Here is a 6,000-nt window from a genome sequence, read left to right as displayed (position 1 = left end):
AAGGGGCACAAGGGGACGGCTGGGCAGTAGGTCCAGCCATCGGTGTAGGGGAGGGAATTGCTGAGGTCCTCTGAGATAGCAGAGAGAAGAATCTGGTTGCCTCCTCATCGATCATCTACACTACAAACTCGTCGGGACTGCCGACAAAGCCATGCACAGCTAGCAAAGGAGTTCCCCGAGGTGTAGTCGCAGTGCTATGTCCGAGAGGAGTTAGACCAGGGGTAGTCATAGTGCTAGGTTTGAGAGGAGCCAGTGGTCCCCCTAGGTGTCGCTTGAGAGGAATCAAAGTCCCTTGGAGCATATAGATCGTGATATCTCCTCCTGCGAGGCTGTCCGTACTCGTTGGACATACAACGTGATCCCATGTCTAACATAGACACAAACACAAAAATAAAAAACAAAAAACAAACATAAGCATAGGCATAGGCATAGGCATAAGCAAAGGAAAAGAGGAAGAAGATGGAAAGGAAAAGAGATTAGAAGAGGGGAAAGAGAGAAGAAGAGGGAAAGAAAAGAGAGGGAAAGGAAAAGAGATTGGAAGAGGGGAAATAGAGAAGAAGAGGAAAAAAGGAAGAAGAGGGAAAAGAAGAGGGAAAGAAGAGGAAGAAGAGGGAAAAGAGGAGGAAGAGGAGAAGAGGAAGAAGAGGAAAAGGAAAAGAGATTGGAAGAGGGGAAAGAGAGAAGAAGAGGGAAAGGAAAGAGGGAAAGAAGAGAGAAGAAGAGGGAAAGAAGAGGGAAAGAAGAGGAAGAAGAGGGAAAAGAGAAAGAAGAGAAGAAGAGGAAGAAGAGGGAAAGGAAAAGAGATTGGAAGAGGGGAAAGAGAGAAGAAGAGGGAAAGGAAAGAGGGAAAGAAGAGAGAAGAAGAGGGAAAGAAGAGGAAGAAGAGAGAAAAGAGGAAGAAGAGGAAAAGAGGAGGGAAAAGAGGTGAAGAGGAGGGAAAAGAGGAGGGAAAAGAGGAGAAGAGGAGGAAAAGAGGAGGAAAAAGAGGAGGGAAAAGAGGGGGGAAAAGAGGAGAAGAGAGAAGAAGAGGGAAAGGAAAGAGAGTTTGGAAAAGGGGAAAGAGGGAAAGAAAGAGAGAAGAAGAGGGAAAGGAAATAGGGAAAAAGAGACATGTGCTCATGCTTATGCATGAGCATATGTCTCCTTCTCCTATGCTCATGCATAAGCATAAGCATGAACATATGTCTCCTTCTCTTATGCTTATGCATAAGAGGAGTCTTATGCATAAGCATAAGCATAAGAGAAGGAGACACATGCTCATAAGCCCCTCTTATGCATAAGCATAAGCATAAGAGAAGGAGACATATGCTCATGCTTATGCTTATGCATGAGCATAAGAGCATGAGCATGAAAGAGGGGAAAGAGGGGGGAAAGAGGAGAAGAGAGAAGAAGAGGGAAAGGAAAGAGAGAAGAAGAGGGAAAGGAAAGAGAGATTGGAAAATGGGAAAGAGGGAAAGAAAGAGAGAAGAAGAGGGAAAGGAAAACGGGAAAAAGACACATATGCTCATGCTTATGCATGAGCGTATGTCTCCTCTTATGCTTATGCATAAGCATAAGCATGAGCATAAGAGCGTGAGCATGAAAGAGGCAAAAGAAGGGGGGAAAGAGGAGAAGAGAGAAGAAGAGGGAAAGGAAAGAGAGATTGGAAAAGGGGAAAAAGGGAAAGAAAGAGAGAAGAAGAGGGAAAGGAAAGAGGGAAAAAGAGACATATGCTCATGCTTATGCATGAGCATATGTCTCCTTCTCTTATACTCGTGCATAAGCATAAGCGTGATCATATGTCTCCTGCTCTTATGCTTATGCTTATGCTTATGCATACTCCTCAGTATGCATAAGCATAAGCATAAGCATAAGAGAAGGAGACATATGATCACGCTTATGCTTATGCACAAGTATAAGAGAAGGGGGAAAGAGAGAAGAAGAGGGAAAGGAAAGAGGGAAAAAGAGGGGGAAAGAGATTGAAAGATTGAAGGAGAAGGAGAAGGAGAAGGAAAGGAGGGAAAGAAGAGGAGAGAAGAGGGAAAGAAGAGGGAAGAGAGGGGAGGAGAGGCACTAAGATGCAGGCCAATGCAAATAACAAAAATAACAAATGGAAAAAAGAGGAAGAACTTACCTGGAATAGTACATCTCGCTCGGTGTTTTGTGGACTAGCCCTACAAAAGAGAGGAAACATACCATTTTTCAAATAAGATGTTAGAGGAAGGAGAAGATTACAAAAGCAACTTCTCAAAGAGATTGGATTGAGGAGACAAGGAGAAAGAGAAGGAAGAGAAATACAAAAAAGGCTAGAAGAGGCGAGTCTTCTTTCTTTCTTGAAATCTCGTTTTTTGATTCAATCCTTTGAAATCAAGCATGAAAACTAGTACACATCTTTAGCAATACAAGGAGAAGCACTCACAAAATGAAATCTCACAAAAAACTTACCTACATTGTTCAAAGAGACTCACCTTCTTAAAAAAATTCCTTTCAAGAAACCAAAGAGGGAGAAGGTTGGAGAGGGAGCACAAGTGTTAGGAGAGGGGTGAGTAGTGGTGAGGAGTGGAGAATAGAGTGGGAAGTCATCAGAAATAGGTGGGAGGAGAGATTGCTTTGCTTACAATAGAGATTAGAGAGTGCTAAAGAAAGCGCCATTTGTCGCATCGAGTTTCAAGTTTCAACCCACAGCGTCGCTATATAGCGACGCTGGTCAGTCGCTATATAGCGATGCTTTTAATTAAAAGCGTCACTATATAGCGACGAAACAGAGCAAGTCGTCACTATATAGTGACAGGACAGGTCAAAACGTCGCTATATAGCGACGCTTCAGGACACTTTATGTTTAAAGTTAAAAAAGAAGCTCATAGATGCTATTTTATAACTATTAATATATTTCCTTGCAACTTATGTTGTGATTTTATAAGTGTAGATGGTAAAGACGAGTGGAAGCTCGTCCGATGATGCGCCAATGCCTAGGAGCACAAAGTGGCTTATAGAGAGGTTATATTGTCATTGCACTCATTGCAAGTGAGAAGTACGACATCAACGTCATATTATCATGCACCACTTGTAGATGTATGGGGAGGAGCCTGAACCAGTACCCACCATTGGTGTTGCACATGTTGATGGATTATCGATAAGTCAAAGCTATTTAAGTTCGCGGTTAATATTGGATACTAGGATATACAAGATCTTATATTTACATGAAATCTTAAGACAGGATGAGGAGGCTGATGAGGGTATGCATATACCTTCACAATTTGAGCGAGACTATAGTCTCCCAGATGATGATGAGGGTATGGTCAATATGATGGATTCTATTTTTAGGGACACTACATCCCATGTACATGTGATGTCAGAGTCTGAGGTCAAAATGCAAGAGTTGCAATCAACACAATTATACGAGGGTACTAGGATGTCTAAACTGTGCTTGTCTCTCAATCTTGAATCTACAAGTAAAGTATGGGTGGTTGGATACAAGTGTCTTGGCCTTAATGAGGTTAGCCCTTGCATTAATTTGGCTCATTATTCGGATATTGTTTGTTTTGAGAATCATCATGTATGTATTAGTGTACCGAATCATCATTGTTCAAAGCCTATGTATGTTTGAATTATGATAGGTTTCTCTAGAATATCATTAGCATAAGAGAAGGAAAAACATATGCATAAGAGAAAAAGAGAGAAAGCGTATGCATATGTTTTTCCTTCTCTTATGCTAATGATCTTCTATGCTCATGCATAAGCATAAGCATAAGAGAAAGCAAATGCATATGCTCATGCATAAGCATATGAAAATAAGAGAAGAGATATGAAAATAAGAAAAGAGGAAAAAAGAGAGGGGAAAAGAACAGAAGGAAGAGGGGAAAAGAGAGAGAAACCATATGCCAATTCATCTTGAGTTTTGGCATAGCTTCTTTTCTTGCTTGTGAATTCATTGCATGCTTTGAGAGTATGGAATGGAAGTGTGTGATACTAGTATTGATGCAATCTATTATATGCCTATGCAAAATCATGTGAATGCATGTGATGTGTCGATTAGGTAGGGACTAACTATATGCTTATTTGTGGGATTTAATAGGGAAACTAAGACTCAATCATCCCTAATACAAAATTGATTAGGTCTTCGTAAATGTGCAAAAATGTGCATATGCTAGTGAGTGTGTGAGTAATAATCTAGTGCAAACTATATGTGCAAAAACTTGCATATGCTAGTGAGTGCACGTGTAACAATCTAGTGCAAACTACTGAAGTCTTGGGGTTCCCAAAACTTCATTATTGTCAGGGATGGCTTGCATGATGATGTTGTATTGCTTCAATCGGCTCCCGTTTATGATTGTGTTGAATTGGACTCCATCCAATGTTTCTAGCAGCACAGCTTGAACTTCAAATTCTTTTAGTGGTCTTGGCACTATGGGGACACTGCCACTTGTGTTATTCTTGAAGTACTCCAGCACTTCTTGAAGATCAACCTTTGATGGTGTTGAACTAGCCTGACATGTGCCATGTGTATAGAGTGGCATAGTATTATAACCAATTTGTTTGGCTCTTGGAGACCCTTCTTTTTCCTTTTTTTCTTTTTGATGAATTCTCTTGATCGATCTTCATACGTACATGTGGCTTATACTTCCGAAACTTCTTACGTTGGGAACTGTGGGGTAACTTTTCCATTGGTAAAGTGTTTCCAAGTAAGGGTTCATTTGCTGCGCATACTCATTCCAGTCCGTCAGAATACCATTCAAGAGGCTGTGGTTTTGATTTTGAGGGAGCTGGTTTTGCAAGATACAATTCGACGATCCTTGTTTGGACTCATTTGAATTCATTGAAGTGTTCGGCCTTGGCTTTTTTGCGATCTCCTCCTTTAGCTTCCTTGCGGGATCTTCTACTGTTACTCAACTTTAAAGGTTTAACTTTTGGGAGCTCTGCCATTAGGGCATGCAGATTGGCTAAGTCATTATCAAAGATTTGATCTTCAATTTCAGCATTCTCAGCCTCTGTTTCAAGGTCCCAAGGAAAATCTGAGTCATCATTGGTATGGGTATCTTCTTCAGGTTCATTATACCACTCGAGGTCAGCCATAAAGAATGGCATCTCTAGATTGATTGGTTCTTCATGTGTCGATGGAGGATCTACTTGTAGCACCTTAGCATCTATTTGTGAGAAGATGGGGTCTAATAAATGGTAGTTGTCGATGGTTACCAATGTTTGTATCCATTTATTGACATTGCTTTGTGAGTTACCCACTATGGCATGCTATTGCAAGGGAGGTGATTTGCTTGAGATTGTCATGGAAGATGTGTCATCCAATGATCTAGGCACAATTCATTTTATAGCTCCTATTCCTACATTCACCTTGGCTATGGTGTCGCGATTTTGGATTGTTAGTCTATTAGTTCCCTAGTCATGGACCTGATGCTTTCGATAACCAAGGACATCCTAGTAAGGTTTGATAGGATTTTTTGGAAAGATCCAAGATTGTGAATTGAAGGGAAAAGTGGACTCCTGCGACCTTTGTGGACATGCCATTTACTATTCCCAAGGGTTTAGCCCGTGACTCATCGGCAAGGCATATGTTGAAATTATCCTTTTGCATTGGTGGGAGACCCCATTCTTTGTAGATCTCCTTTGATAGGACATTTACACCTGCTCCACCATCCACTATGGCTTGGACTTCATTATATGCCTTGTGGATCAAAGGCACAATGATGTTGCGTATGTCATCTCTCTCATCCATCTGCATAGGGATATCTTCGATGTCGTTCATAGATGGAAGAGGATTTGTGACTTCAATCCATCCTTTGAAACTCTCCCAGAGATTGGGATAATTCTGTAGGAGGATTCCGATGGGAGATGATGTGAGGGGAGGTGATGCGAGGGGGAGGGAATTGTGAGGTGGAGGAGGGTGGCAAAAGGGCGGGCAAAGGGGCATGCGAAGGGGTGGTGCAGGCATTGGCAAAGGGGCAGTGAAGGGGTGGGCAGGTGCTGTTGTTGGCGACTCTGTCATTGGTGAGGCGGGCATTGCGCCAC

This window comes from Dipteris shenzhenensis, chromosome 29, assembly GCF_047967505.1.
Source record: "Dipteris shenzhenensis isolate YYH24624 ecotype China chromosome 29, Dip_SZ_1.0, whole genome shotgun sequence".
Lineage (NCBI taxonomy): Eukaryota > Viridiplantae > Streptophyta > Polypodiopsida > Gleicheniales > Dipteridaceae > Dipteris > Dipteris shenzhenensis.
This window is presented reverse-complemented; position numbering follows the sequence as displayed.